The sequence below is a fragment of the Hibiscus syriacus genome, unplaced genomic scaffold (assembly GCF_006381635.1).
Source record: "Hibiscus syriacus cultivar Baekdansim isolate YM2019G1 unplaced genomic scaffold, ASM638163v2 tig00110338_pilon, whole genome shotgun sequence".
Taxonomy (NCBI): Eukaryota; Viridiplantae; Streptophyta; class Magnoliopsida; order Malvales; family Malvaceae; genus Hibiscus; species Hibiscus syriacus.
The window spans coordinates 2269075-2280901 of NW_024062691.1; the positions used below are offsets into that span (position 1 = coordinate 2269075).

At 35.3% G+C, this 11827-nt stretch overlaps 1 protein-coding gene across 1 annotated transcript in view; it reads right to left on the reverse strand.

Annotated features, from left to right (window-relative positions):
• Positions 1-11097, reverse strand: part of LOC120120365 (subtilisin-like protease SBT3.8) — a 29358-nt gene extending 18261 nt beyond the window's left edge. The window contains exons 1-2 of the mRNA XM_039140027.1: positions 11086-11097; positions 5091-5098 (exon numbers count right to left, since the gene is read on the reverse strand). The gene's annotated coding sequence lies outside the window, so the exon portion shown is untranslated. The remainder of the gene's footprint in view (positions 1-5090; positions 5099-11085) is intronic.
• Positions 11098-11827: the final 730 nt, after the last annotated feature.

Genomic DNA, 11827 nt, shown 5'->3' on the forward strand with positions numbered 1-11827 from the left:
TTTGAGATTCTGGAAGTCTTTGCAAGGAGCTTTGGGTACCCGATTGAATTTTAGCACGGCGTCTCATCCTCAGTCTGATGGGCAATCAGAGCGAACAATTCAAATTTTGGAAGATATGTTAAGAGCATGTGTGATCGATTTTGCTGGATTGTGAAATTTGCTTATAATAACAGCTACCAATCCAGCATCAAGATGGCACCATATGAAACATTATATGGAAGAAAGTGCAGAACAACACTCAATTGGTACGAGTTAAAAGATTGGGAAATGCAAGGCCCATACTTTATTAAAGAAGTGGAAGACAAGATTCAGGTGATTCAACACAATTTGAAAGTGGCTTCAGACAGGCAAAAGTCATACACTGATTTGAAAAGAAAAGAAATTGAATTACAAGAAGGTGATAAAGTGTTTTTGAAGGTGTCACCTTGGAAGAAAGTGCTTCGCTTTGGGCGTAAATGAGTTTATAGATGAAATTTCGTTATGGTTGAGTTTTTGAAGTTTAAATGAGATTTTTGACTTGGCAATGATTAAATTTAAGAATTAGAAGTGTTAGATATGTCTAAGAACATGTTTGAAAATTTGGTTTGATTTTGATATTCAAGTGTTCATATGGGAATTTGGATGATTAAAAGTGGTAATTGAATGATAATTGATGTAGAAGTATAAGGGTGAATTTTAAAGCTTAAGGTATGGGTTTATGAGAGTTTTGGGTGGATTTTCAAGTGATTTTCTGGATGAAAATGGCCATTCTAGGATTAAGGTATCGGTACCCTTAAGAACAGGTACCGATACCTATTGAGTTTAATAGGAGAAATTGTAAGGGATGTATCGATACCTGTTGAGAGTGGTATCGATACCTTGATGGATATCAGTACCTTAGGGAGGTATCGATACTCTTAAAACACCAAATGTCATATGTGTATCGGTACTTTGATGAGGTATCGATACCCTTGCAACTTCGAATGTAAATTCGGTATCGGTACATACGTAGGTATCGATACCCCTGAAGGGTGGTATTGGTAGCCTTAGGGTGGTATCGATACCTTCGAGCATGAAATGAAATATAGGATTTCTTGTATTCCAAGTTATTATGATTCGATATAATTGAGTTAAGAACGATATTGCTTTCATATTGTCTTATGTAGTGATCGAACGTGACTAATTTCCGGTCAGCTTGGCATTTTGAGTATCAATTCTATAGGATTTGAATTAGACTTTAGTGAGGCAAATGTGAGTGCAATTTCTCTTTCTTGTAATAGATTTGAGGAGTGCTTGCGATAAGCCAACCTCCATGTTTTAAATCGAAAACTTTATATTTTTTATGTTCTATTTCAATGTTTTATTGAATTTCCATTTTACAAACTATGTCTTATGACTATGTTATGAAAATATGAACCTTGAACAAGTGAATATGATCTTCGAACCAGTGAATGTGAATATACTCTATGACAGAGAAGATATGTGAATAAGAAACACTTTGAATAAGGATTGAACCTAATTATGTGATTAAAAGCCCAAAGTATATGTATGAGGATTAGTGGTATAGTTAGCATGCCAAGAGTCGAGGGTCTATGTGGTCATTCAGGACAATTATGTGGTCCTCTGGGACAAATATATGGCACTTTGGTGCAACCCTATGTGGCACTTCAGTGCAACCCTATGTGGTACTTTGGTGCAAACTATGTGGTCATTCGGGACAATTATGTGGCACTTCGGTGTAAATTATGAGTTGTGGTGACAATATTAGTGCACAACCTCATAGTAATCAAATACCTAGATTTCTCAGAAGTATACCTTGGGTAATTGGAACAAAAACATATAAAGTACAATTATTCATAAGTATACCTTTGATATGGAAAATAAGAAAGTTATTTGGAAAACAGTTTGAGTAAACAAATAAGATTTCTGTTAATAAGTTAGCACTATTAGTATTGCCTCACTAAGTCATCGACTTAGCGTGTGTTTTCTCACGTGTAGGTTTGAAGAAAGCAGAAGATTGAGTTGTGAAAGATAGCATATCACAAGAAGATCAGATCAGTACAATTTAAGTGTAGGTTTTTTCTTATGTTGTAACATGTTGGCATGTAATATTACACGTTTAATTTGAAATGCTCTGGTCGATTTTGTAAACTTATATATTTTATATTTTGTAAACTCTTACTTTGGGATATGCATGTGATTATTAAGATTTTATGTGAAATGATTTTCTATTTAGAATGGTATTATTTTTTTATCTTGATTGGGATCATAAATTTTAAATTTATACCTATTTGTGAATTTCTTATTTTTTCAAAAGTTAAATGTGTCGGATTCGTATCTGGGTCGGGTACGGGTCAGGGGTGTTACAGCTACAATGCGGTTGATACACCCTCGAGCTGAATGGAATCAACTCAAAAGTGGTCATTGAGAGATAACCCTTATCGCATTGAGCTATGCTGTGAATTTGGCTGGGATATAGTTCCTTATTGCTAAATCGCATCCAAACCGGGTCTTCTTCTGGACTTAAAGACCTCAGTTTAAACTTCAACCGAAAAGTAGTTCCTCTTTGCTACAATGCGGTTGATACACCCTCAAGATTAATGGAATCGAACTCGAAAGTCTTCATTGATAGATATCCTTTATCGCCTTGAGCTATGCTATGAATTTGGCTGGGATATAGTTCATTGTTTCTAAATCGCATCCAACCCGGGTCTTTTTTTCGACTTAAATACCTCAGTTTAAACTTCACCCGGAAAGTAGTTCCTTGCTGCTACAATGCAGTTGATACACCATCGAGTTGAATGGAATCAAATTTGAAAGTCTTTGTTGATAGATAACCCTTATCTCCTTGAGCTATGCTGTGAATTTAGCTGAAATATAGTTCCTTGTTGCTAAATCGCAGCCAACCCAAGTATTCTTCTAGACTTAAAGACCTCAATTTAAACTTCAACAGGAAAGTAGTTCATCGCTACTACAATACGGTTGATACACCCTCGAGTTGAATGGAATCGAACTCAAAAGTCTTTGTTAACAGATAGCCCTTCCTGCCTTGAGCTATGTTGCGAACAATTTCTTTAAGTGAAGAATGGCCCCCTTCAAGGGTCTTAGCCGATCATAATTCTTTAGATGAATCCCCTTCACGGGAAAGCCAATTGGTATTTTTTTTCAGTCGGATATCATTCGTTGTGGAGTTGAAATCTGGCTTGAAAAGGTTAACTGGAAACTAACTACTCGTCGTTGAGTTAAGCTGAACTGGATCTGTTCTAAATTGGGTCTCGAACCCGCCTGAAGTTGATTATAAGATCTGTCGATCTTTCAATATGTCAAGTCGGTTTAGGTGTAGCTCCCTACTGCTAAGTTAAGTAACCACCATCGATCTTTTTTTTGAAGTTATTTTTGAATCGAGATCTTTCGTCTTGAAGTTGAAACTTGACTCTAAAGCTGAAAAAATTATGTATGCAAAAAATGATAAATGTGATGCTCTTAAGTATGTCTAAGATGTATGCAACATGAATTAGTTCTTGTTTTATCTCCTGGATGGAGCCTCATTTTTTCTTCTAGTTTTTTCCTTGGAATCGATCCTGACCCATTTCTTCTCGGGTTACTGACAATGTCACAAGGGAGTGTTACAAGTTTTATCTGGTCTCTCGGACTATTGCTTTCAAGAATGTGAAATGCTCCATTATTCTGGCATTGTTTAAAGATGAGCCTCACTAGCTTCAAGGACCTTTCACATTTGAGACTATCCTGTTTGAAAATATTTTTCTCCTTTATTTTATTTTAGGAAAAAAAGATTTTATAAAGTATTTCCCCTTAATTCAGGCTCACACTCAAATCACTTAATAGACATGAGTTCTTATAATATCAAAAGAATCAATAGATCTTTAATGCTTTCAGAGTTATAGCTCTTTGACAAGTATCCAAATTGATGAGTTGGCTTCAGATTGACTTCCTATTTTCTAAGGTTTTGGCCACCAAAATGTCATTGCAGCATGCCCCTCTTTCTTGGCTTGGTATTATAATCAAATACAGACAAAATGAAGCAACTAGCATAATCAATTACTAGACCTTCTATTTCGATTCTCTAAAATCTTCCATTTGTTCAAGCTTCATAGACTCCTCTAACAAAGGCAGTGCCGAAATATCGATCTAAAACATGGAATTCCTGAGTGCTCGTATGAAATTGACTATAACAGGTGTTCCATAACTCTCTTAGTCCATCTTTACTAAAACTCCTTATTTAGATAAATTTGGTTTAATTTGCCATTGTCTAGCTAGCTGAATTCAGCTTTATATTAATTTGCCTTTATCAGGCTAGCTGACGGGTTCATCTCATCACAATGTCTTTAACTTGACAATTGTAATGGAGTAAACACCGAATTACCAAGTACTCGAGAAATGTCATGGTTTGAACGTAATCTATTCATAAAGCCATGGCTTTTGAGTTTCCTCTACAACCAATTGCCTTAGTGGAATAGCTCAGCTTTATTGTACACATATATAATTACACTCTGGGTATACGAATTCAATTTCTTAAGCTTGTCAAGAAGAACCTGTTATAGTCTAGGTGTTATTGAAAGTAAAAAATCTCATCTTTAGAGTTCAATTTCCAAGCAACTGACCTAAACTAGATTCATCTACTCGACTATTCCATCTGTAAAGATCATGATCATCATTGAACGTCATCAACAAAAGTATTGTCTAGTAAGTTTTTTAATGTCATACACAAAAGATGTCCCATGTTGTCCGCTCCTATTCATACTTGGATACCAAGCCTCTTATTCATTCCCTTATAAGAGGAGAAGTCTATATCGGTCCCTGCAAGAAAAGGTAAGGTGTTCTCGCGTATCTTTTAGGGTAAGGTCAAGGGTCTTTGTTTTACCAATTTTTAATAATGTCACTTTTTCAAAGATCTATAACTCCAATCATTTACAGAGTTTTTTAATTCAGTTGATATTCAAAGAATTTCAAGTTGTAAATTTGATTCAATGTTCACCATTCTTAAAGTAGTATAAATTCATTTAAATATCCTTACAAAAAGAAAGATGAGAAAGTTCAAAAAACAAGTTCAAACAAAATGCTGCAAATGGAATAAGGCTTTATCATAGAATGAAATGATCTCTTTCTAATTAGGATGCCCTAATATTCCTATAATATTGAGTGTCTAATTGGGTTAGGGTCTTTATTCGCATTTGCTCCCATTTCTCGATCATTTCACTTGCTATGGCTCCTTTTGATGTATCCTCATATGCATAAATTTCTACTTCGGGAGTGTTCATGATTTCATCGTAAAATTCCAGCTCTTTTCTGTCCATCATTAGTTGGATCAAGGCTCTAAATTCGGCACATTCTTGTACATCATGTCCATCCACATTGTGATAAAAACAATGACTACCCCCTTTGCAATTTGATATGCTAAGATGCGGTGTAAGAAACCCCACATTATTATTTGCCTCCATACCCACGCCAGAGGTGACTTCACTTTGGAAACTCTGGTTTGACCTTCTTACCCTTCTCCTTAGTGATTATTTTCCTTATTCTCTTGATAATTAGACAGAGGTTCTGTGCAATGTTGGGTGGTCCTGTATTGTTGAAATGAATCCAATTCCTATTGCGTATTTTTTGGATAATCCTTTTAAAGGCAAGACAATTTTCAATAGCATGCCCTAGAACACCACCATGATATTCACAGTGTGCATTTTCGTCATACCACCAGGGTATGGGGTTTTAGAGGTTTCTATGGATATGGTGACACCACAAGTGTGTGAAAGAGTTGTTGGTAAAGTTCTTTGTAAGTCATGGGAATATGATCAAAATGTTCCCTTTCTCTTCTTTCCTAGGTTCCCTTTAATCTTGTCTAGAAGTACCTGACGGCAATTGCAGTTGATTTTGGGTTGGAGATTGTAACGCCTTTGTTAGTGTTGAAAGCGTTAATGATCTCTCATTATTTCTTCTTCATGGGAGGCTTTCTACTCGACCTACCTCATTTTTTCCTTGCTTAATGGTCGTTTCTATCATCTTTGTTTTGACTTTCTCATCAAACTTCGGGATGTGGTAATAATCTGGATTATTTTGAGGGTTGGTTACAATGACTTATGCTTTCGTGACATATAAATTCCCTTGACGTCCTGGTAAGATTCCAAGTGAAATAACCAACTGTGGAGTAGGTGGTACAACCATACCCTCAGATGCCCCTACCCTAGGCGTACTTGCTTGATTTAAGCCAGATAACTTGGCAATAATTTGATCGACCAAAGACTCTTGATTCTTAGTGATCGTTTCCAGAGTACTTTAATTATTCTGGCTTATTTTTTTCTAACTCCCTTTGCAACCTCTTCATGTTCTCTTCGAGTTGAGACATTTTTGCTTCCATCTTTTTTTCGAACGAGTGTTTATGTGGATGAGGTGTGTCCAATGCTTGAGGCGGTATGTCCAATATTTGTTCCCTTTTTGATGAGACATTTTCTGTTAGTTAATGTGAATGTAAAGAAATGAAAAAAATGCAAATATGTCTAAATTCTTGATGCATGAAATGTTCGAGGCATTGATCCAAAAAAGTCTATTATTATAAATAATCTTTATTAAGACAAAGTGTTATTTCTTAAGAGACAAAAACACTCTAAAGGTACATTCTGACTAAGTCTTCTAGACCCCGAATGACTTATAATAGATTGACTAGTATTCTGCCTTCGTATGTCACCTGTTGAATACCTTGTCGAACCACTCCGGCTTCTCTAGCTAAACTGTGTAAGTGACGAACTATTTTTTTACTTGCTCCAAGAAGTCTCGAATGACTGCATCTCTGGCTTTCACTCTCTACTAAGCATGTTCCCTAATAGAAACGCCATTGGAGCCCTCAATCGATAGGAACTATTTGAAGTTCATTTGCTTGTTTCTTGAATTCGTCAACAACGACCTCTAATTTCAGCTATCGTTCGCCATCTTGTTATTGTTGTCTTTGAAGGGACTCTCCAGGTCAGTAATCTTCTTCTCATCTGACCCTGCAACCTTTGCCAACCCATTTTTGAAAAGTTGACTTTTTATGTGATTGGTGTAAATCCCGGTCTATTCTGAGTCCTTCACAATGCAGTAGAGTGGTATACTCTTCGATTGTAGGCACCATGTCTTCTTGATTGAATGCGACACATAGTTGCCTTGCAGACTGTCTCATTTTTCTTCCTGAGTCTTTTCTGACCATAGTCGGACCTCTACGTTTTTCACTTCTTGTATTATACCCTTTTGTCCATTAATGCAAACTATTTATATTTAACGAACACGTTTTGTGGATTAACACCTCTTTTGAATGATGTAAATGATAAAATAAAAGAAAATAATGAAAGGGGAAAAAGTTAGTGAGATAAATAATAATCAAAATAATTGAAAATAATAAGTCCTACCCCACATGATATCTACCCCACATGCTTATTATTCCTACCCGGACACGATCTCTGCCCGCCTGTTAATTTTAAACAAGTCCTAACCACATATCTTTCTAGTTTGCATGATTTGAACATAAAGTAAAGTATGAAATAATTCAAGCATCCTAGGTTTTGAAATGAAGTTTCGGGTGGGATCTAGTTCCCTGTAGTCTCCCAGTTTAGGTTCTAAAGGTACCCGAGTTCTTCTTGTTGTTGTCCCCTTGGGTTTGCCAGACCCTCAGTCATAAGCCCATTACAAGCTTATGTGGACCAAGTTAAACTCGAGAGGATACATTCCCTTATGTCAATACGGAGATAATTCACACGAAGACATAAGGTATATGAATCCCGAAGGTTACTTGCTAGGACTATACGGAGAATAAATTCCCACGAAAGCATTGCTTTCACCTCCCCTTAAAAAGGTTTGGAGCTCGGGTATAGAGTCAGAAATGAAAATTATAAAAAATGAAATCATAAAAAATGTTAGTACAACTATTTATTTGAAAAAAATTAAAGATAGGTAATAAGAATCGAAAGTTAAATTAAAATTTAAACTTACAATTTTCGCTTAAGAAGATAACCAGAAATTAATTTTGGCCTGACTCACTTACCTGTCCCCAGCGAAGTCGCCAAACTGTGCAATCGTCTTTCGGGTATGCCCATAATTGGGCTTTGACTTGAATAAAAACATTAGAGCCTCCACCGATAATTTAAAATAATATTTAGGTTAATCAAACACCATCTTACCTGATCTGCATTTTACTAAAAATATGTCGGATTCGGTTAACACCCATCTCCCGTATACCCTTCCGTATATATACAGATGTCACATCATTATTATTACTGTTCCTAATTAGAAATTCGTAAAATTTTGTTTCCTTTTATAAAACATCTAATTCACTTATAATAAAACATACATTAACTTAATATACGTACAAAAAGAGATGTTCAAACACCTCACCATTTTACAAAAGTTTAATCCAAATTACTATTCTGAGCGTTTCTATTAAACCCTATTACATGCCAACTAAAATATATCAAAGTAGACAGGTATGTCATATGGTTACTGATAAGGCGACTATGGCTTGGATGTCCAATGATCTCCTTAATCATCTTGTATTCAACCTACGCGTGACATAAATACACGTTAAGTAGTACTTAGTGAGGCAAAAACTATTCATATAATGAAATCAATATATATATATATATATATCATTATTCTTTATAGAACTATCATTCAATATTCCCATTCATTATCATTTCTTTATAATGCACCCGTAGCCCATACGGTCATTCATAAACTATATGAATTCCTTGTTTTGCACCTATAGTGCCAAATGGTTATTCATCCACGTTGGATGAATTCCGTGAAATGCACACTTAGTGCCGAGACGGTTATTCATCTATATAGGATGAATTCCGTGAAGTGCACAATTAGTGTCGAAACAATTATTCATCCACATAGGATGAATTCCGTGAAATGCACACTTAGTGCCGAAATGGTTTCATCCACATATGATGAATTCCGTGAAATGCACACTTAGTTTCGAAACGGTTATTTCATCCACATAGGATGAATTCCATGAAATGCACACTTAGTGCCGAAACGGTTATTTATCCACATATGATGATTCCATGAAATGCACACTTAGTGCTGAAACAATTATTCATCCACATAGGATGAATTCCGTGAAATGTACACTTAGTGCCTATTTGATAATCACCACATACATTTTTAACAGTTATACATATATGATTAGTACATCATATAGTTACATAATTAAATGCACTCACCTGATTATCTCCGCTACGGTATCCAAAATGCAAAGTTCTTACTCTGGGACTTTGCATTTTCCCTTTGTTTTGCTTGTTTCGGGAGTTGATTTCGATCTACTCAGGCATCCATTCAATACATGAACAATATCAATTGTTAGTATATTTCCTAACATTATACTTAAACATTAATCAAAAGAACATATTCTCAACATTTCTTCAACATTCAGCCTATCTTACCATTTCTAGTCCCTCAGTATCGATACCATACCATGGTATCGATACTACCATTCTATGGTACCGATACTATGCTATGTATCGATACCATTTTTTATTCTATTTTTGAATGGTATCATACCTTACCTTAGGTATCGATACTCCCCCCTGGGTATCGATACTGATTCAATCAGTATCGATACTACCCAACAGATTCATCTCATTTTACCCTATAGTTTGGTATTTGTTCTATCAGTACCGATACTCGTTCCTAGAATTTTCACTTTTCAACCCGAGATACACCTAAATTTGGTCAATTTCCTCAGGTTTACCCCCAACAATACTATGTAACTCTTCTATATTTATCCATACTAATTTTCCTTCTTTTAGCTAATTAAACATAAAGCATCCTTTAATATCATTGATTCTAAGAATCACATCACATTTTCTAACTTGTTTTTAAAATCATCTAATGCTTCTAATCTCTTATTTACTACTTTTAAGAAGTTAAAACTACTAATATCATCAATATACACCAATATACTAACATATTATTTCAAAATCCATTTTCTAAAATTTCCAATATATCCTCTATTTCATAATTTTAATCTCATTTAATCCTTGTTTAAGCTTCTATCATACTCAAGCTTCAATAACCAACCAAAATGAAAGGATAAACTATCCATATGAAATCTTACATTTGAGTTATGGAGACGCTTCTACGGGAAGGAAGGAAAGAGGAAAACTTTTGTGGTAACCTAACTCCCTTTTTCACATTTCTTTAATACCTTTTTAAGATACATTTTAATTCTCTTCATACAAAAGACCAAAATACCCTTTTAATAATCCATTGTCACAATTTAGTCTAAACTATTAATCATAATCATTCTCATCTTTTATCATTCAATCGAATAATCCTCATATTTTTAAATCCATTCAATAAAGTCCTTAATTCGGCAATTGGGGCATTACAATTCCCACCCTTAAGAAAATTCGTCCTCGAATTTAAAAAGTACCTGAAACAAAGAGATGGGGAACTATTTTTTTCATATCCTCATCTCTTTCCTAAGTAGCCTCTTCTACCTTATGATTCTACCAAACTACTTTAACCAACGAAATCCTTTGTTACACATTCATTGTTTCCCTTCGTCAAGATTCGTATTGGTTCTTCCTCATAAGTCAAATATGGTTGGATCTCTATTTCTTCAGGGTGATAACATGAGATGGATCTGATCTGTACATTCTAAGCATTGATACTGAAAAACATTACAGATCTTGTCCATTTGGAGGCAAAGCTACTGATAGGCTACGGGTCCAACCCTTAATATCTCATACGGTCCAATGAACCTTGGACTCAGCTTTTTCTTTTCTCCCAAAACATAATCCTTCTTCCAAGGCGATACTTTCAAAATACTTTGTCCCCTTCTTATATTCTATTTCTTTTCTTTTCAAATCGTCATAAGACTTATTTCGATCTGAGGCTATCTTTAGATTTCTCTAAATAATCTTCACTTTATCCTCCATATCTTTCATCAAATCTAGGCCAACCACATCTTGATCTTTCAATTCAAACCAATTTAATGGTGTCTTACATTTTTCTATATAGAGCTTCATACGGGGCCATCTTAATACTGGATTGATAACTGTTATTATAAGCGAATTCCGCTAAAGGAAATACCTTTCCCATGATCCCTTAAACTCAATCACAGATGCCCTTAGCATATCCTCTAAGATATGAATATCTCTCTCTTACATCCTATCTGTTTGTGGATGAAAAGTGGTACTAAAGTTCAATCGAGTGCCTAATGACTCATGTAAAGACTTCTGGAATCTTGAAGTAAACCTTGGTCTTGATCGAACACTATCGATATCGTACTCCATGCAGTCTAACTATCTCTTTTATATACAACTCCACAAACTTATCCATCGAGTAACCTACTCGAACCGGAATGAAATTAGCCATCTTGGTCAATTTGTCTACTATTACCCATATCAAGTCCTTTTTACCCGGTGACAAAGGTACCCAGAAACAAAATCTATTTTCACTCCCACTCCATTCAAGAATGAATATTGGCTGCAACAATCCGGAAGGCACTTGATGTTTCAACTTTTACTTGCTGATAGTCAAACATTTTGCAACAATCTCCGTTACAGCTCTTTTCATACCAGGCCACCAATAACGACTAGTCCTGATACATTTTATTTTCCCGCCCGGGTGCATCGTCAAAGGGCTATAATATGATTCGTAAAGAATATCATTCTTCAATTCATCATCATCGGGAATGCAAAGCCTTTCACGGTAATAAAACATTCGTTATCACTTATTTCTAAATCTTTGGTTTCTTCTTTTTCGACTTGCGCCAATCTCATCAAACATTCTTGTCTCAACCTTGCAGCTCTTGTACCCAATCCAAGAGCATCAAATTTAACCTTAATTCATC